Consider the following 22,459-nt stretch of genomic DNA (forward strand, 5'->3'; position numbering starts at 1 on the left):
GCGCAGCCCAATTCACTTGAACTAACCTGTGCTTAGGCAACATGACTGATAAATGTGAAGTCACTGGCCATGGAAGAGGTTATGGCGCTCACCGGACAACGCGGCCTCTTCAAACAGCGGATCGTGGGGGTGCAGGGAGTCAGACCCCACCCATTCTGAGGATAGGTCATCAATATAAGAATCTCGGACAAACCCTTTAAAGGAGCACTGGGGGGAAGGGCATACTCTATATACTTAGGGGACTGCATTGGGTTGGGGTTTTAACTAAAAACCTAATGAAATTCAACCGTTTTAATGGTCGTTTTTAACGGACACTACAGCCATTTAAAACTGATCCACAGCCAGAAAATAGATGCACACACTGATGCAAAATGGCCATGAAAAACGGACAGCGCGTGGTGTGCATGTAGACACCTGTCGCAGCGGTGATCCCATAGAAATGAATGGGATCACCGGGGCAGTCACAAGAAATCCAACCGTGTTGGATTTCTTGCGACTGACGCAGTGATCCCATTCGTTTCTATGGGATCACAGCTGCTCAGCGATTCTGGCTTTGACAGGCGTCGCTCGACCAGTGTCGCCGTGTAGCCATAGACTAACAGTCCCAGAAGTGGGACACACAGCTATCAGACTTTTATGGCATGTACTGTGCAGATGCTAAAATTCTGTATAATGGGAATACCCCTTTAATTTCCGTGTTCTCCTCTACCAACCATATGTTTATAAGATTCCAAGGTATGATAATAAGCAGTGTAATAAGGAATTCCGGCTTTACCGCTTCCAAATGCCTCCCCCAATACCACTAAAGAACTTTAGGTCAGGTGTGGAGTCCTTGTTGATACCTCACTGGCTCTCTAATTCCTCCCCCCTCCTGGAGTGCAGAGGATTTTGTTGCTTTAGTTTTCTGCATCTCTTATCACATTCTTGAAATTCCTAAGGAGAAAGGAGAATGAGCACAGAGGGAGACTATGGAAGGAGGGAGGGCCAGCAGTGTGCATGGAGGGGTGGCCAAGCGTGCCAGGCTTACCCGCCCGTCTTATAGTTTACCTTATATGTATATAAACCCCATCAGCCTCCACGAATGTGCTCATCACTTGAAATATTAGCGACATTGTATATAATCTGTTTCTGTTCTTTTAAGAAATGATAAGATTTCTGCTTTCTTATCTTTATCTGGACCTGGAAAGGTAACTGATTGAGACGGTGCTTTAAATAGTAATGACATCAATTATTCCATAAGCAGAGATATAGCAGAGCTGTGTCTGTCATTTCCCATAACTCATCTGTGCTTTTCCACAGGACTGCACGATAAGAATACTGCTTTCTTAATTTTCTTAAAGTGGTTCAAAAGGCTTTTCGTAAAATCCTGGCATCTTCAGTCCTGTGTAGAAAAGATAATTTGGTCAGTACTTACCCATCTGTCACCCCGCTGATGCCGCAATCTCCACTGCGCTCAGACGGGCTGCAAATTCATGCCTCCCCAGTGTCCCTCTTTTTGACCCAAGTCCCTTTGTCCCTCTTCGTTTTTTAAATGTCCCTCTGTTTGACCCAAGTCCCTTTGTCCCTCTTCGATCCTTAAATGTCCCTCTTTTTGACCCAAGTCCCTCTGTCCCTCTTCGTTTTTTAAATGTCCCTCTGTTTGACCCAAGTCCCTTTGTCCCTCTTCGATCCTTAAATGTCCCTCTTTTTGACCCAAGTCCCTTTGTCCCTCTTCGATCCTTAAATGTCCTTCTTTTTGACCCAAGTCCCTTTGTCCCTCTTCGATCCTGAAATGTCCCTTTTTTTTACCTGGGGAATTAATGCAGAAATGTGCATTAATAAATGTTCAAAATTTCTCCCTATTAAAGTGTCTGTATGGTTTCTACCTGTAGATTAGACCATAAATTCATTATTTTGTGCAATTTGGACCTTAAAATATCTATAATCTGATGATTTATGTGCTAATATTTAAATGGATATTAAAGCGCAAGAAATAATTGTCCCAGGGGCTCCACATGCTGTAAAAAAATAAAGGAACTTACACTCACCTCACCGATCCCCAGCTGCCGTAGTTGTCACAGGGTCAGTAATTATGCTTTGGGCGGAGTTAGAGGCGTGGCCTACTATGGAAAAAACTGCCTCGACGCGCGCCGCACATTTGCAATTTTCAAAAGTTGGGAGGTATGCAAAGTTATCTGCTCGAGTCCGGACCTGATGCGTTCCCATCTCTTCCTGTTCAGCTGCATCTACAGTATTTGCAGCTGAACAGGACAGGCCCGAACCAAAGAGCCAACAGCAAGTGTGACCACAGAGGAGACAGCGGCATCGGCGACATGACTGATGGGTAAGTAGTGACCAAACTATGTTTTCTACACAGGACAAGAGAGGCCAAGATTTTACATCAATCCCGGAGTACCCCTTTAACCATGAATCGGGCATTTCTGGAACAGAGCTCATAATGAAAGGATTACAAGCTTAGGAGCCCCCATATGAATGGAGGGGCAGGTTGAGAATGGACATTGATGCTCCTTTCACTCTCTGGGGGGGCTACTCGAGGTTGGTGAGCACTTTATATCCTGAACATGATGATCCCGGCCTTGAGAAGTAAACCAATGTGAGACCCGTAATAAAACATACAAGCGCTGGTCTCAAGTAACTATTCTCATCAGGCTGCAGAAAGCCGTTAAAGTATAGTGCGACCAGGCCAAAACTGGTCTAAGGGTGCCTGCACATGGATGCGGGTCAACACTCAGAAGATCCCTATGAATTTCTGTGTGTTTCTGCACCCACACTGCACCAAAACTCGCAATTTCTAATTGCAAATTTTGGCGTGGATTAGACGCGGTTTTGCCTCACCATTCGTTGAAAAAGGGTGAAATCCGCAGTTAAAAGTGCAAACATGCTAAGGAAATCTGCGTGGCTGATCAATTATCACGCAGAAACTATCTACAAAGTGTACATGAGATTTGCTGGTACTGTACTACGCTGCGGTTTTTCTGCACGGGAATTCACGTGGAAAAAATCGTGAGTAATCCGCAATGTTTGCAGGTGGCCCTTTCTGAGTTTCAGAAGAATCAAGAAACAAATCAGAAATTGCAAAAATAACACAAACAATGTAACAATCAAGTCAAAACTATTTTTATTCAATATTGTTATAGAACATTACAAAAGTTTCAGATTTAAGTGAAATAAATCGCGAACTATAGCTGTCTGACATAGAAAATGAATGGAGCTGGTCCATTCATAGGGGTGCATGGGAACCCTGTTCTCGGTGGAGGTCCCAGCGGAGAGACCCCACTGCCTAAATGCTTATCTGCTATCCTATTGATAGGAGATAAGGTAAAGAAGTTTTTTCCTGAGATGTTTTTACTGATGACCTCTCCTATGGCGCTGTGCTACTGTGAGTGCCAGTGTCTTCTCAAACATTTGATTGTGGGGGTCCTGGGTGGGACCCCCACTGATCAGATACTGATAATCTATCTAGAGGGGCTCTTACTACCTAATTTGTTACCCTAGACGAAAAAATGACTGCTGAAGTGCCTGTCTGGATCCAGTACATTTATAGTGTGTGGGAAGAAGGCAGAGCGCCTAGAGTACACCGGAATATAAACTACACACTGATCACGTATCAATGGGAAACTACTCTATCTAGCTATCTCATATCTACTATCTATTTATCTTTCTATCTACTATATTATTTATCTATCTATCATCCATCTTTTATTCTATCTATCTATCTATCTATCTATCTATCATCCATCTATTATCTATCTATCTGCAGAGAGCCGGGGATGGAAGTTCACTACTTGGGGTTCTTAAAGGGAAAGTGTTTTTGTCGTGAGGCCAGTTGCATTTCAGCAACGAGGGACAGGGTCCCCCTTTTAGTAGGAATGGTGGTACCCAGGATAGGAATGCCAGAGTGGTGTAAGGGTGGCCTAATGTCCCTTGGTGGTGTAGTACGTGTCACGGTGCTCCTACCTGGATAAACTGGAAACCCCAAGCATGGCGGTCCACTGCAGTGAAAAGGGTAGTTGAATGAGTCCAGACTTGGTATAACGTTAAACAATAGCTTTACTTGAATATACTTGCATCAGAAGCAATCTTCCAACTTTATCTTGGTCATCAGCAGCTTTGGCATAAATTCTGGTGGGCAAACACACTCAGCACTGCTACATCTGCTACTCATTAGCTCTGCTGTGCTGTCAGGATTAAATAGATACTTTTCCTTTCTGCTGTACTTAACTTTCTGCAGTCTGACTCTGTCTTTATCTGTATCTTTATCTTTATCCTTATCCAGGGAACCTTTCCTCCTGGCTTCTCTTAGGGTCTTTGCTCTTTTCTCTTGTTCCAGCAGAGCTGATGGTGCTCTGCTGGCCTAGGCAGGGCTCCCCTAGAAGGGACGAGCTCCCTACTCCACAACCTCTCTTGTAGAGGGGTAGGCCAGACTGACCACACAAGCTCTCCCCTAGAAGGGGAAGGCTAGACTGACTCTAACTGGCTGAACTCCTCCCTCTAAAGAGAGGGCTAGAATGGACAAAAAGGTTCCATCCTAGGTAAACTAGCTCTGCCATTATTGCCAAAATCTGCTGGTGAACCAGGTACATTACATATCATATAACAGTTACATGGAAATGAATACACATTTTGCAGGATCGGGAGATAAATGCATAAGATGATATTGGGTCAACCATAGGAGATAGTAGAGGGCGCACAGAGGTGGTAATACTAGTCTGGGGTATTACATATCTATCTATCTAATAACTACCTATGATCTATTTACAGTATCTCTCTATGTATCAATCATCTATCTACTATCAGTTATCTATCTATCTATCTATCTACTATCAGTTATCTCTCTATCTATCTCCTATCTATCTATCTATCTATCTATCTACTATCAGTTATCTATCTATCTATCTATCTATCTACTATCAGTTATCTATCTATCTATCTCCTATCTATCTATCTATCTATCTCCTATCTATCTATCTATCTATCAGTTATCTATCTATCTATCTATCTATCTACTATCAGTTATCTATCTATCTATCTACTATCAGTTATCTCTCTATCTATCTCCTATCTATCTATCTATCTATCTATCTATCTATCTATCTCATATCTATCTATCTCATATCTATCTATCTATCTATCTATCTATCTATCGGTTAAATGTTTAATGCCTTCTGCTTTCAATGAAAACATTTGCTTGGCGCTCTGTGGTCTTCCCACTCATTTCTGTAGCTTCAGTAAGTGCTTGAACTGGCAATGTATGAATGTTCATAGACTGATCGCCCTTTCATCCCTGGCACAAGTGGCTGAGTCCTCTCCCTCCCAGTGAAGGCATCTGTCACACAGCTTGTTGCAGGCATCTGTTGACTGGAACAATGTAACATGTGTCCTGGGTGAGAGCAGCCTTCTGCTTGTCCTGTCCTCAGCCGCTGCCAAGTGACATTACAGAATATAGGAACATGTGTGCCAGAGGCAAATGTTTACAGTGGATAATAGGAGCCACTGTGAGGGAGCAACTGTCTTCTCTGAGGCTCCCTGCATTCCTCCATACTCCAAGACACCCCCCACCCCCCACACTATTTGTAGGTCTAATTATCTTAGTTAAAAAAGATTTTTATATATTTTTTTTAAACTAGATTTTTTTTCTGCTAAAATAAAAAAAAACACAGTTGAATACCACAAGTTGTCCTCTTCTGTCAAGTTTTTAAAAATTCTACTCTGCTGATTTTAGGGAAAGCAGTGTGATGAGCAGTATGGATTCTCTTAAGGCCTCCTGCACACGACTCCATCTGTTTTGCGGTCCGCAAATCTTGGATCTCTAGAACACAGATCTCAGCTGACTGCATGTTGCCATTTTTTTCCACACTCCTCTAGAAATGTCCTATCCTTGTCCCCAAACGAATAAGAATAGGACATGTTCTATCTTTTTTGAGGGGCCACGGACCGGATGTGTGGATACGGACAGCACACAGTTTGCTGTACGCATCTTTCACGGCCCCATTGAAGTGAATGGGTCCACATCCGATCTGCAAACAATGCGGATCAAATGCAGACAGATGAGATGAGCCCCAAGTTTCATATAGGGACTGTCACTCTACATTCTAGAGACCAAAAGATCAAACCCACAAACAGATATGGTAAAAAATGTCCCTTCCAAACTGTTAATACAGTATACCTCCCAGCAAATTCCTTGACATTAAAGAGGTATTCCTATCTGGGACAATGGGGGCATATCACTAGGATATGCCCCCATTGTCTGATAAGTGTGGGTCCGAACTCTGGGATCCGCACCTACACTGAGAATGGAGAGCAGGGTTTCCCCGGGTCTGGCTACCACCAAGCACTCTCCCCATAGCAGTGAATGAGAGCACACTGCGCTTGCGGACACAGACACTGCACTACTCAACCAGCCGGCCTCCTCGCTGTCCCGATGGTCTGGTCCCACTTATCTTCCTCCTCCAGCAGCAGTGGTCCCCACCTCCAGCATCCAAAGTGTCTCCTGCAGACTGCAACCTGCGCTCCAGTTCAAAGGACTTCTGGTCCCTTCCATATGGTGTGTGTGCGCTTGCTCTCCACCTCTTAAAGTGCATGTCTTAATTCTTCCTCATCCTATGATTGGCTGTCTATAGGTATTTAAGGCACCTTTCCTAAGAAGAGTGTGCATGAGCTTTACATTTCCTAGCTCGCTAGTTATCAGTGAAGGTGTGCTATGCTGACCATCTGTCCATGTACCATACTCCTGCCTGTGTTACTGACTCTGATACTCTCCTTCCGGTCTTGACCTTAGCCTGTTTCCCGTATTGATCCATTGCCGCCTGCCCTGACCTTAGACTAGTCTCTTGGTTATGCACAAACTCCGCCTGCCCTGACCTCAGCCTGTTACCTGACTACCTTTGCACCATTTTCTCTGATCCTCGTGGGTCAACTGCCAACTAAGGCTACCTTCACACTCGCGTTTTGGCTTTCCGTTTGTGAGATCCGTTTCAGGGCTCTCACAAGCGGTCCAAAACGGATCAGTTTGCATTCTGATGCATTCTGAATGGAAAAGGATCCGCTCAGTTTGCCTCCGATCAGTCACCATTCCGCTTCATCAGGGGGACACGAAAATGCTGCCTGCAGCGTTTTGCTGTCCGCCTGACGAAGCTAAGCCAAACTGACCCGTTCTGACACACAATGTAAGTCAATGGGGACGGATCTGTTTTCTCTCACACAATCTGGCGCAATAGAAAACGGATCCGTCCTTTATTGACTTTCAATGGTGTTCAAGTCTTGGCTATGTTAAAGATAATACAAACGGATCCGTTCTGAACGGATGCAGACGGTTGTATTATCTGAACGGATCTGTCTGTGCAGGTCCATGACGGATCCGCACAAAACGCGAGTGTGAAAGTAGCCTAAACCGGGACTATACCAAGAGGTAGCGGCCTGTAGCAAAAACCAGATTCCTGTATAGAGGTTAAAGAGTGAATATCAAATTCTGTTTATTGTTTTCAAAGTAAGGCAGAATAAACAGTGAAACAGAGGAAATAAACTCATCGTGTCATCACGGCAGAATAAAGCCAAAAATAGTGCAAATTGGTGGATGAATTGATACATCTCTCTTATTGTTTTTATTGTCCATGGATTCTCCTGACATTGGTACTATCAGTGAATCTTATGTTCCCTGTAACTGTAAGCAACCTCAGGCGCCGACCTTCAGTCCCACAGTCCGTAGACTAGCAGGGTGTAAGCTTCTCAGGCAGCTCAGAACTTCAAGGTTCACTTTCCATCTTTATTGGTGCTGTTCCATAACATTTCCCATGCCATTAACCTTCTCAGCCAAACCGCAAATATAACATCCTATTATTAGCTCTCCTAAGAAATGGCTCCTGTCTTGGAGACTTTCGCATTAAGGGTTTCTAAAGACGCTTTATTGTCTCCCTCATTTACTGTGTAGTAAATGTTCATGACGCGACACTGGTATTAAGTGATGTGTAAATTACGGGCAGTCCTTTAACGAAATGTGCAACCCAATGGGTGTTCAACTTGTGGGGTGTATCAAAGTTGAAGGGTGAGTTCTATCCCCAGGTTGAAGGGGTTTTCCAGTTTTAAGTAAGTAAAGATCAATAAAAAAGTTCTAAAAAACTTTCTAATATACTTTGGCCAAAGAGACTTTGCCTAGACCTTGTACAATACAACAGAAGTTGGCGTAATTTGGTGCATTCTGTTTTTGAGAAATCCAATGCATCTAGTTTTCCAAGGGCTGTGGCTAGACTGAAAGGGTGTGTGGCTCGCCTGGAAAGGGGTCTGGTCTAAGATGCTGCATTTTGCACAAAATTTTGACACAAAATTCTGTTGCAAAGTAAATGAACCAATTGGTGGTGTTAAAGGGGTTGTCTGGGAACACATCATTTCTAACAGGGCACCAGCCTCCCCTACTGTAAAAGTCATGCTTACCTGCTCCTCGCCGTTTAGTCATCTGTGCTGGCTCACGTGTCTCCATCTTCTGGTCTGGGGTTTGTTTTCTTCCTCCCTGGCATGGGCACGGTCACCTAATACTCTTCAGCCAACTGCTGGCTTCAGAGGAATATGTTCTGCATAAATAACTCCACGGATTCCTATTGAGAATAAACAGGAGACGGAATAAATGCAGGATATGCACCACAATCTGCACGGGAAATCCACACGTGGACATACTCTGAAATTTGTATTGAATGGCAACAAGCAGAGATCGAGATATCTGTGAGAAATTGGTACAGAAATTATACTGTAAACTTGTATCATTCTTCATTATATAAAGAATATCCCTTGAATTACTTGCACTGATGACACAGTAGCACTGATGCAATGGCTGCTCTCCAGACCACATGATCACAGCATTGTCTATATAACCTCTGAAATAGAAATCATTAAAAGTAAATGTTCAGATGCCTTAAAATTTCTTCTTCAATCTGCTGGCCTTAGATATTTTAACTTAACCTCAGATAGAATTCCGTGGGTGGATACAGAAAAACTCTGATGGCAGCCAAGTGTCATCAATAAACTCCTACACTGATCAAGTCCAGCTGCTCCTGGATTCACACCAGGATCTGCCACTTTATGAGTGGATATACCCTTAGTCCAGTAGTGGGCATCAGTATATATTAACTACCTAGAAGTCTCTGCAGTGCCCAGAATGATGGCACGTGTGATGATGAGGCCAAGCAAGATGACTAGAGGCCCAATTGTAAGAAGCAGAGAAGCATCAGGAATACAATGGCTCAATCAAGTACTGGTTAGAAAAATCAGGGGGTCTTATAGTGAAGATTAAACTGGGCCCACCATACCGATGTTGAGTTTTGACAACCAGGACAGAGGGGCTTGATATTTGTTTTCTGATTCCCAAGGATCTTGGGCCAATACTCCCTTGCCTTGTTTGCCACTGTAACGGATCTCCTGGCACCCCGACCGGGTACCTCTGTTGATAAATGCTCCCAGTGCCTCCCGAGGACTCCAAGCACTCCACTCGACACCGATACCACCACAGGAACCAGGAATAGGAACAGCTCTTACAAGAGCTAGGAGTAATAGCCAGGGGAGTATACAAGTATAGCAATCCCCACACACATGAGACGAGGCTCTATGTTGAATGTAAAACAGGAACTCTTTATTGAGGGCTACCCGCCCGTATTTATGCAGGTCCCCATCTGGTGGACACTCCCCTAGGGGACCAGATGGAAGACTGTGACACAGGACAGATATGCAGCAATTCAGGATACACAGACACAATACATCCCCACAATGCATCATGGTTTCCTCCTCTCTGCCCTGGAGACACCCGAGAAGTAATTCAATTATCTCTCAGGACAAAGGGAAATCGCCAATACACATGTGGGGACAACAGGACAGAAATCACCATTTAAACATACAATGTCACAACCCTTACAGTAAACACAGACATTTAACATGTCTGATAGCTCAAGTCTGAGTGCATATTATTAGGTGAATGGCACTCAGACTACATGAATACAATAAAATGAGCTATCTGGGTACCCTCACATAACATACAATACAATTCCACAGACAGATGGTTCTGTCACACACCTCAAAACCCCACATATCCCCATATGGCTTGGATCTGAGCGCTCAGATGCCACAAACACAGTCAAATCGCCATGGGGTTTAAATTTAGCATAGGCTGATGAGAGGGCCCATAATCCTGGGCCAAGAGGCTGGCAACCAGGCCCCTCCAAAACCCAGTGGCGAGATTATTTTCGCCACAGCCACCAACATGGTCCCTCCCCAGAGGAGCATTCTGTACTGCCAATAATCAGAAAAAAGAGGCAGTGCCTCTCAAACTCAAACATGGTGACTCATGCCTACTTAAGACTCTGCCTGGTACTGCAGCTTAGCCCCATCAAAGCCAAGGTGCTGTATAGATTGCTGGACTGCAGTTGCCTATTCATTCTGATGAAAAGCAAGGTCCCAGGGTGCCAACCCCCACTAATCTTACTGATCATATATCATTGGCCTGTCTCCAGGACTGTCCATCAATGTTATTGGAATTCTGTCAGCAGGAAATTCACTGTTAAATCAGGCATCATGCTTTGTAAGGCCAGCTCAGCTAACTGTAAGGATACATTTTACTTAGAGATCCTTTGCTTCATTCTGTAGAAAAATTACATTTAATCCATATGCAAATTAACAGTTAAAGGGGTTATCCCACTTAGCATTTTCATACTTACCTGCTGCCAGCGCGCCGTTCACTTCCTGGATTCTGGCTGGGGGCAGGCTTCATCTTGATTGAAGTCTTCTCCCGGGCCGCGCCGCGCGGTGGACTGACTGCGCACGCCGCCGCGCATGCGCCTTGGTGACTTTTTCCTTGCCAGTATAGTACAGAGCCGGTGTGTGCGTTCTGTACTATTCTGGCCAGGAAGAAGTCACGATCGCGCATGCGCGGAGAGGAGGTGTGCGCGTTCAGGACAGCGAGCGGCCGGGCCAGGAGAAAAGAAGGAGTCTTCTGCGCAAGCGCAGCCACTGGGATTCCGGAGAAGATCGGTGGCCAAAACCAGGGGAGACCGAAGGACAACAATGAGGCAAGTGGGGATGAATTTTATATTTTAAATATATTCAAATATATTTACAAAAATGATCACTGTCAAATCATTAACAGATTTAAATACCCCTTTAAGTGCACCTTGGGTTAGCCCAAGACACTATGTGAACCCATGCTCCTCCTGCTTCCTCTGCCAGCCCTTTAGTCTTCTTGATTGACATGGTCAGGTGAGATGACTATGAAGGAACATGGTTCTCAATACCCAAAAGCAAAGGATTTGGAACTAACCAGAGCTATTCCCCTTCTCTCCAAGGCCCCCATAGCAGTTGCACAGTCTACCTCTATAACTCCACTAGTGGTATTCTCAGTCACATTAATCTTACTGCAGCTCAGTCCCACCAAAGCTGAGGGGAAAACGAGGATTGAGCTTGTTGGATTTCAACATAGCCTATCTTTTCTCTCTCAAATGGAGGCATCTGGGTCAGCTTGTTTTCCTTTCCTAAATGTTTAGCATTGACTCCAACTTGATAGATTGGGCGAGACTTATTAAAACGGGTGTAAAGGAAAACCAGATTAGTTGCCCCTTACAACCAGACCAACCAGTTTTGATTACCCCCATTGTATCTGCTCTGAAACATTGTAGCAAACCATCAGAGCAGGAGAGAGATTTGGGATGTTAATATGTTTAGCTATGGGTCTCCATGATTACTAATGCTCTGGGCACATTTTCCATATAAGTCCTATTATTAGATTTCTCGTATTATATACACTTCAGGTAAGAGCACGAGGAACTCCATATCTTTATCCCTTCACAGTGAATAATCTCCACACCAGAACGCTTTCCTTACCCAGTTACTCCCATGTTACAGATCATTTAAATATTTCCTCCAGCAAATGGAATCTTATTTTGCATACATTACAGACAGCTTAGTGTAATCTGTAGCAAGAAGGACCGGGAGATATACATTTTATACATTTCACTCAGTGCAGAGCATGGGGTGATGACAGGGTAAACCATGCAAATGCTTGTGGTCCTGTGGGGGCTGTGGGGGGTGGAGGTGGGCCGATGCTCAATGAATGCATCAGAAATATTGCTGTCATTATACAATAATAATGATGCCCTGTCACAACTTCATTAGATGATGGTTACCATAAAGGTCCTAAAAATGCAGATCATGTAAAGTCACATCATTGTAAAAGGACCCTATGGTGATGTTCAGCCAGATGCTCCATTATTTACACCTTACAATATGAATACCTATGTTTCCCAAATTTACTTTACGACATGAAAGGGATTTTCCAGGAATGTTTGATCAGTGGTGGTCCAACCCCTGGGACCCGCCAATTATCAGAAAGAAAGGGGCAGTGGCCCTGAAACTCAAAAATAGTGACTCATACATACTTGCGACTGTGTCTAGTACTGCAGCTTAGCCCCATATAAGACAAGGGGCTATATGGCTTGCCGGAGTGCAGTTCTCCTTTATTCTGATGGTAAGCAAGGTCCCAGGGTTCTGTGTTGATACCTTTCATTTCATTTAACAATCCCTTGCTTCACTCTTGAGAAAAAGTACTTTTAATCAATATACAAATAAACAGCTAAGTGCACCGAGGGTGGGCCCAATCCGCTCTGGGCACCCTTGCTCCTTCTGCTTCCTCTGCCAGCCCTTCCCGCTCCTTGTTGATTGAGAGGTGAGGCGAGATGACTATGAAGGAACCTGGCCCTGTCAACCTAGAAGAAGAGGGAGGGGCTTTCAAAAGAAGCAAGAGGAGCAAGGGTGCATAGAGTGGCAAGGGCCTGCCCTCTGGGCACTCATCTGCTCATTTGCATGTGGATTAAAAGTACTTTTTCCCCAGAATGAACAATGGATCCAGTATTGAACTGGCCCACCAGAGTACCAGAGGATCCTCCAGTGGGCCCAGGCTCTGATACCATAGTGGGCCCCAAAGGTACAGAGAAAAAAAAACATTTCGAGCTGCCTCTGGGCCACTAGGGTCTATTTCTTTAAATCAAAACCTATTAGACTTTTTTGATGGTATGGGGGTTGGGCCCTGAAAATAATTTTCTCTGGTGGGCCCTAGAAACCCAGGTCCGACCCTGAATGGATCGCTAAGTGAAAAGTATCATTACATTCAGCTGAGCTAGCCCTACAAGGCATTGTGCATGTTACTCATCTTTCCTGGGATCACACATAGTTTTTTATCTAGTTACTCAATGGTGCATCCCTCTTCTCCCATATGACTGCATTAGTGATCATATTTGCTCTAGTCTTCAGGGGTTGAGGAGAGATAGGTGACAATCCCATTCAGGACTTGGAATGACAACTATGTTACTTGTTAGCAAGCTTTCCGAACATAGACATTATTAAGAAACTATGAAACAGAATTGGCTGAATGTATTGGTGAATTTTTGATTTTGGGGGCAATGCCCTTTAAAGGGCAAATGTATGTGAGTCGTTATAAAGATTCAGTAATAGCAGCAGGACTGTCACTAAATCTACATTGTGTGCGTTGAAATTGTTTATTATGTTTAGATAATTGCTGATTTGGAATGGTTTTAAGTGGACATCTCTTTTAATGGACACGTCCACGCATTATTGATTCCTTGCACCTTGGGAAATTCTATCTTGTTGAGATTGTATAATAGGCGATTATGGAGTCAGATGTCTCAAGTGAGGCACAAAAAGTGATTACATTTGTGTCCCCTGTGGTTACTTTAATCTCCTTATGAATATGTAAATGGGTCAGAGGTTCCCCCAACATACATCATTTTATGGAAATGAGGGTTACCTTGTTTGCAAGACTGTCCAGCTCCTGCCTGATGCCGTTCAATGTACAAATGTGGACAAATCTGAAGGGTATTTCGCACCTGCCAATGAATAAAGTATCAAAAAATGAAATCCTCAACTCTGATATACTACATTATACTACATCTAGTTTTAAGTCAAGTTTTATTGTAAAAATATTTTCTACAAAATAGTTGTTTTTTACGTTTATGTGACTATCCATATAAATAATGTAATAGTACTGTTATCATGCTGGCAACTATACCCCCCACAAGATGATTCTTGTTTTCTGTTTCTAACTTGTCAGCTTTGGTGTATAGATTGGGACAGAGTCAGCCGAGTCATCTCATTTGAGGGTGAGTCAGCCAAATGGAATAGAGGCATCTCATTATTATTATGAGTGAGATTTAAAGGGGTTTGCCACTATCTGTTTCTAGCTGCACATGTGCTGGGAACAGAGTATACATGCAGATAGCAATAGGCATTATTAAACCATCAGCGCTGATGCTCAGTGGTTTATTATGCCTAATTAGTTGCTTTTAGTTGCAGGTGCGCTCACCTGCTTTCCAGAACCTTGCTCCAGAAATGTCCACTGATGGAGGATCCTGTCCATCAGTGGCCTCCATTCACTTACACTGGATGGCAATGGTCTGCGCAAGCACAAGTTCCTCTGGCTTACCCTAGTATAAGTGAATGGAGATCGCTGCTGATGACTGGGGGGCTATTTTATGAGCACAGCACCAGGAAGCAGGAAAGTGCACCAGCAAGTAAGACAAGGGGTTAATCTCAGCCGGGGGGGGAGGGGGGGCAGTTTAGCCAGTTGGAGGGAAGAAGGGGGTTCAAAAGGGGGCTGGAAGGCGGAAAAGGAGGCCATTTTGTTAGGATGCACTAGCAGCAGCAGCCCTGTCAGCGCTGCTGCCCTGTTGGCTTACAGTTTCCTATACAGGGCCTTTGTTGGCCCTTACTTGAAGATTTGTGATGTGGAAATGATGCTGGCACAGCTCTGGGCGGAAACTGAGAAGAGAGGACGGAGAGCTCTGTGAATGGGTGCAAGTGCTTTGTGTAGCAGTGGGACTGCTACAGTGTCGCAGGTGCCAGGGGGTGATAAGGACGGGGGGAAGGAGAAGGAAAAGGAAACAGGAATGCTGTGTTTGGATGACGCAATGAAAGGTGAGGTTTACATTTGCTTTGAAGGGCCGTTGGGGGCTCATTTGAAGCAGGAGGTGAAGGATGAAATTTGGAAGGGGGGGTATGTGGATATTTTTCCTTACTCTGCTTGGAGTGTTTTAATTAGGATAAGAAGGATAAGAAGAAGGAGGATAAGGAAAAGCAGTGGTACCGGTTGATCCCTCTGACGTTTTCTAATTGGTGGCAGGCCTTTGTGATCCTTGCCAGCATCAACGCGGAAAAGCACCAGAGAATGTGGTTTGCTATCTTGACGCGATTGGGGAGGCGTACTGGTTAAACGGGGGGCAGGCATTTGCTGGGATCATAAGGATATAGCGCTGTGGTTGCGGGTGATGGCTGATGCCAGATTGAGGGTGTCCCTTTTGGGGCTGGTTCCTAAGAAGTAACCAGGTATATTCCGTCTGATTTATCATCTGTCGTTTCCCAATCGTGGTTCGGATAATGATGGTATTGTGCCGGAATTGTTTGGAAACCTAAAAGGGGCGAATCGAAAGTACCCTAGTCATGTTTTTTACTAGTTGCATGTATGTGCTATTCCCAGCGCATTTGTAGCCAGTAATAGATACAGTAGTAGCCAACCCTTTAATGACAACTCTATTGTAATGCTGGAAGCCTAATAAGACAGGGTGGTCATACTAAACACTATATACACTGGATAAAGATGTATAAAGCTCTGTATGCATGTCACTCCCGGGTCTGTTTGAGAAGAGACTGTACTCCATCACTTCCTGGAGATTGTAATCTGCTGCAATGAAGCACCCCCCCCCCTTCCCCCCCACAGGAAGGAAGTGTGTGTCAAGAATATTGGCCAAAGGGTCCAGGCCAAAGGTGTTCAAAGATCAACTATGTGGTGTTGAGTAATGGCGCCCATAGCCTTAAGAATGCTGCCCCAACCATATGATAGGCTTCTAAAGTTCATAGGCTTCTAAAGTCCACTTTGGTAATAGCAATTAATTTGATTTGAGGCAAATAAGCTTTAGTGGACATAATTATTTATGTTATCCTTAAGTTGGCCATAGACATTAGCCATCGCTCTCCCCATACAGAACTATTGTTTGTGGGCAGCAGAGGCTGTTTAGATAGTATGATCTGCTGCCTGCAAACAATAATTTAGGTGACCGCACCAACAATCAACGATCAAGCATTTCACTTGTTCATCGGGTAATTGATGGCATCTTTAAAATGACTGACTATTGAGCAGTGTAAAGGGGCCTTCACCCAGACCTTATAGAGAGAGATGAGCGAATCGAAGTTGACGAAGTGGAATTCGATCCGAATTTCAGTAAAAATTCGATTTGCACCGAATCTGAATTTCCTCACGCTTCACGAATTGAATTTTTTACTGAAATGGCTGCTGCACGTGTGAGGACATGGAGCAAGGAACTCTGGGAACGCGGGATCACCCATAATGCCATGCATGCAGCCAATCAGCAGCCAGCCAGCCCTGTGATGTCACAGCCCTCTAAATAGCCTCAGCCATCTTGGATTCTGCCATTTTCTAGTGTACTTAGTGCAGGGAGAGACATTAGAAGGCGCTAGGGACAGTATTAGGAAGGACTTCATTGTGCTAAAAAAAGATTTACAAGTTCAGGGAAAGATTATTCAAGGTGTAGGGAAAGGATAGGGATAAATCATTCTACAGCATTTATGTAGAACAGGGTTCAGTAGGGGAAGTTGCAGCCTGGGTAATAGGAACAATTACTGCACTGACTAGGGATCCAAATTGCCATTATACAGCAATGTAATTCCAGCAAACCGTTCTTGTTATTGGGGTGCAAGTGCTGTTTAATACAGCCATTAACAGGGTTTATTACAAGAAAATATTTCTATGTCTTATTTGCTCTTGTGCGGTATGTTCTAAAGCATTTTTTGGCTTGTATTAGTGGGAAAAAAGGGCTTATTAGCTGTTGTGTGGTGAAGTGTGAAAATTACAGCCCTTTTTGGCATGTAGTAGTGGCACAAAAAAAAAATTATTTGGCGTTCAGCGGTGAAGTTATATGTTCTAAAGCCCTTTTTGTTGTGTATTATAGAGGCAAAAGAAAAACATATTTGCCGTTCAGCGGTGCAGTTATATGTTCTAAAGCCTTTTGTGGTGTTTATAAGTGAAAAAAAGAAATATATATTTGCCGTTCAGCGGTGCAGTTATATGTTCTAAAGCCTTTTGTGTCGTGTATAAGTGGAAAAAAATAAGGGCCTATTTGCCGTTCAGCGGTGCAGTTATATGTTCTAAAGCCCTTTTGTGCAGTGTATAAGGGGAAAAAAGAAAAATATATTTTCCGTTCAGCGGTGCAGTTATATGTTCTAAAGCCCCTTTGTGGAGTGTATAAGTGGAAAAAAGAAAAATATATTTGGCATTCAGCGGTGCAGTTATAAGTTCTAAAGCCTTTTGTGTATAAATGGAAAAAATAAGGGCCTATTTTCCATTCAGCGGTGCAGTTATATGATAATGATATAGCTGATCGCACTTGGGACCCGGGTGAATTAGGGGCTTCATCATCATTAGGAGAAGAGGGTGGCAGCTTGCCCGTGAGGCAGCAGGGGAGCCAGCAAGTCACTAGCGTGGCTGAGAGTCAGCAGGGTGGCAGCAGTGGGAGGTCGGTAGCCAAACATGCCCGGGGTAGACCACCCACTTCGCAGGAGCCTACCTGCCTGGAAAGTAGTGGTGCAGGGGTTCACGGAAGCAGCAGCGGTAGCAGTCAGTCAGTGCGTAGTGTTGGGGGTAAAATAACCTACTTGGCGGTGTGGCAGTTTTTTGTTAAGCCACCAGAGGAGATAAACATGGCCATATCTAGAATCTGTGGGCAGAAGGTGAAGCGTGGCCAGGGTGCCAATGTTGGCACCACGGCCCTCCGTCAACATATGCAGCGTCACCATAAAGTGGCCTGGGAGAACCGTGGCTCTAATGTGGTGGTTCAGCCTGTCACAGCAACTGCTGCATCACCCAGTGGCACGTACCCGGTTTCAGGCAGTCAAGGCTCCACCACCTCAGCCGAAGGGAGTTGAATGTGCTTCTGTCCAAGTTGCTGGTGCTGCATTCCCTCCCTTTCCAAGTGGTGGACTCTGCACCTTTCAGAGAACTGATGGCTTGTGCCGAGCTGAGGTGGAGAGTCCCAAGCAGTCATTTCTTTGCCAAAAAGGCAGTATCAGCCCTGCACACACAAGTAGAACAGAAGGTGGGCCAGTCCTTGAGCCTGTTGGTGTCTGCCAAAGTGCACAGCAGCACCGACGTGTGAAGCTGTAACTACGGTCAGGGACAATACATATCCTTTACGGCCCACTGGGTGAATGTGGTTCCTGCACAGCCACACCAGCAACTTGGCCAGGTGACGCTGCTTCCGCCTCCACGTTGTCACGCCATTGGTCCTGCGAAAATGTCCGCCTGTGCCTCCTCATCCTCAGCCTCCACTGCAGGGACAAACCAAAGTGCCCCTCCAACATACCACATGTGCAGGGCACGGCGGTGTCACGCTGTTCTGCACCTCGTTTGCCTGGGCGAACGGAGTCACACAGGGAGAAACTGCTCCGTGTTCATCAAGAAATCGAATCCTGGCTTTCTCCACGAAAATCTGAACCATGGTGACCGACAAAAGGAAGAACATGGTGTCGGCACTGCGTCAAGGAGGGCTGAGCCATGACCCTTGCATGGCACACGTCTTCAATCTGGTTGTCAAGCAGTTTCTGAAGTCTTCCACCCTTCTGCAAGACATCCTAAAAATGGCCAGGAAACTTTGCATGCACTTCAGCCACTCGTACACTCTTGTACACTCTCCTTGAGCTGCAGCGGCAGAACGGCATCCCCCAACATAGGCTGATATGCAACGTTTCTACCCGTTGGAATTCCACCCTCCATATGTTGGACCGACTATACAAACAGAGAAAGGCCATAAACGATTTATTGATGATCCAAGTGGACAAGAGTACTCCTCTGTGTAACTTCGATGTCAGCCAGTGGGAGCTCATGCATGCCGTTTGCTCAGGCCCTTTGAGGAGGCCACGTTATTTGTCAGTCGCCAGGACTACGGAATGAATAATGTCATTCCACTGCTTCATGGCCTGGAAAAGATGCTGGTAAATCTGGCTGGTCAGGGGACTGGAGACGTGGCGCCTAGATATCACGGCCACATGAGCCCTGTGGGGGCTGAACTGGAGGAGGAGGACATTGGAGCACAAGCAATGTGTAGCAAAATGGGTGGCTTTTACACACAGGTGACAGGAGAGGAGGAGCAGGAGCAGCCAGAGGAGCTACAGGGCGATGAGGAAGATAAGGGCAGAGGACCCAGACACCCTGTGGCAGTATCCAGTGGAGATGGAGGCAGGGAGTCCCTCCGAGTCACTTGCACAAATGGACTGATGCATGCACACTTGCTTGCGTAGTGACAGCCAAATTGTCACAATTTGGCAGAGGAATGACTTCTGGCTCTCTACCTTGTTGGACCCTCCCAAAATAGGGGCCTTTTTTACACCCGCTGGGAGGGAGGACAAACTGAACTACTATAGAGACATCCTATATAGTGAGTTGGCCACTGCCTATCTGCACCATCATCCATCCTCTCGCAGGTCTGACTGGGGGGGCTCTCTGAGCTCACATTTCTCTGCCATGGCTGCTGTGGCAGGGTGGGGGAATAGGAGCAGTTCTGCTCCATCAGCAGCAACTTGAGTTTAGAGTCGCTGATGAGCAGCTTTCTTCACCCGCCTAGTGAAGAAACTACTCACCAGCATCAGCAGCTAGACCTGGAGCAGGACCTGAACCAGAAGGTGGTGGCATACTTTGACAGTACCCTGCCACCCCACATTGAAGATCCGCTGGACTACTGGGCAGCCAAACTGGATTTGTAGCCTTAACTAGCAGAGTTTGCCCTGGAAAAGCTGTCCTGTCCGGCCAGTAGTGTGGCATCAGAGCAGGTGTTTAGTGCGGTGGGGGCCATAGTTACCCCAAGAAGAACTTGCCTGTCCACCCAAAATGTGGAGAGACTGACCTTTGTCAAGATGAATCAGGAGTGACTCAGCCAGGATTTCCACCCACCAATGCCTGATGCATCAGACTAGATCATCCATGGTGCCACACCAAAACTTTGACAAAAGAGACTGGTTTCTTCTGGCTACCTGCCTTAGCGACTATTCTGATGCTGCCACCAGCCTGATGCCACACATCTGATGCCAAGTGCTCCTTATTTCACCCACCATCTTCAGCTGGTTCTCGTATTGCCACTCACCTCCCCACTCTGTCACCGGGTCACTCTGTGATCTCCTGATGCTGCTGCCAACTCCTCACTATGTCACCTTGCCACTATGTGGTCTCCTGATGCTGCTGCCACCTCCCCACTCTGTCACCGGGTCACTCTGTGGTCTCCTGATTCTGCTGCCACCTCCACACGATGTCACCTTGCCACTCTGTGGTCTCCTGATGCTGCTGCCTTTCCACTCTGTGGTCTCCTGATGCTGATGCCACCTCCCCACTCTGTCACCGGGTAACTCTGTGGTCTCCTGATGCTGCTGCCACTTCCACACCATGTCACCTTGCAACTCTGTGGTCTCCTGATGCTGCTGTCACCTCCACACTATGTCACCTTGCCACTCTTTGGTCTCCTGATGCTGCTGCCACCCCCACACTAATTCACCTTGCCACTCTGTGGTCTCCTGATGCTGCTGCTGCCACCTCCACACTGCCATTGTGCCACTATATGGCCTCCCCCTGAAGCTGCTGCTGCCGCCACCTTCACACTCTGTCATTGTGCCACTCTGTGGCCTCCTGATGCTGCTGCTACCTCTACACTCTGTCATTGTGCCACTCTGTGGCCTCCTGATGCTGCTGCCACCTCCACATTCTGTCATTGTGGCACTCTGTGGACTCCTGATGCTGCCGCCACCTCCACACTGTCATTGTGCCACTCTGTGGCCTCCTCCTGATGCTGCCGCCACCTCCAGACTCTGTCATTGGGCCACTCTGTGGTCTCCTCATGCTGCTTCCACCTCACCACTATGTCATAAGGCCACTCTGTGGACTTCTCATGTTGTTCCCACCCTCCCCACTTCATGACTGGGCCACTATTTTGCTTTTCGGCCTGGCTGACATAATTTATTTGACACTTCTTCTGATTTGTCAGAAGGAAGTAAAAATGAGACGCACAACGGATCTGTGTAGCAGCTGTAAGGCCTGTATGGTCCCATCAGAATTGTCTTTTGATTTGGTAGCCAAAAGCATGAGTGGGTACAAAACAGTGATGCGCGGGGGGGGGGGGGGGGGGGGCTGGGGGAACATTCGAATTAGCGATATTTTGCGAATATTTGGGCGAATATTCGTCATATATTTGCGAATTCGAGAATTCATGATCTCCAGTCATTATTTTCTTGATTGCGAAAATTTGTGATTAACACTACTCCTAAAGTCAAAGATATTACAGCCTTCTCATTGGCCCTCACTGCAAGAAGCAGTGAGGGATCATGGGTACTGATGAAAAAAAATCTAGAATATTCACAAGTACAAAGATATAGCACTATATTCTAGATATTCTCGAATTCTCGAAGTGCCAATATTCGCGATTAGAATATTCGCGATCAAACACAGAAGACATGCAAATATTCCATTCACGTGTCATCTCTGTCTTGGGTCCACTCCTGTTTTTTTTTGGCATTAGCAATACTGATGGATTACTGACCAAATGCTGACCGAGTGAAGGCGGATTCTCAACAGACAGAATCCGTTTTTGGGGGTTATTGTTCTGACGGTTTAGAGGAAGGGCAAAATAATCAGTGACGTCAACACAAACTTATGCTGACACACTCGGGGGGCTCTACTTGTATAAGCGTTTAATAGAACAGGTTCTGTAGACATCTATGTGGAATCCGTTGACGACGGTGTAAAAGGAGTGCGCTTCTTCTTGGCACTAACATCGACCTGTAAGGCTGAGTTCATACTTGAGTTATTTGGTCAGTTTTGGCCCTGTGACCGCCTAAATAAGTGAAGTGTACAGTGATTCTATGAGTGACGCCTGTCATCTGCATGTCATACTGACACTACCACAGCAGATTCCCTATGCCCTATGCGTGTTTCTACAAGGCACAGTGTTCTACACCACTATAAAGCCTCTCTGCAGCCAGGAAATAGCAGTTTTTTAACGCGATTCACCGCAAAGGAATTCGGATCGAACCAAAAAAAATATATTTATTCATCGAACCGGCCGAATTTCATTTTTTAAAATTCGCTCATCTCTACTGTGGTTCCTCCTGTCAGGTCTTACACTGAGTTCAATGATATATGGGTAGAGTAGAACAATCTCATATTGTGTTTTTCACATAAAACTCCTCAGAGCTGAGCATCTCATGTGAAACATGGAGAAGAAGTGTTTAATTCACTTTCATGTTTCACCATTGAAACAGATCAGAGATTCTGAAGCCCCCACTTTCATACCAAGAAAAGGGATTCAGAATGGACTACTGTATGAGTGGAGATGTAATCTCCAATCAGTGATCTGAATCAAGGCTT

This window comes from Bufo bufo, chromosome 1 (genome assembly GCF_905171765.1).
Source record: "Bufo bufo chromosome 1, aBufBuf1.1, whole genome shotgun sequence".
Lineage (NCBI taxonomy): Eukaryota > Metazoa > Chordata > Amphibia > Anura > Bufonidae > Bufo > Bufo bufo.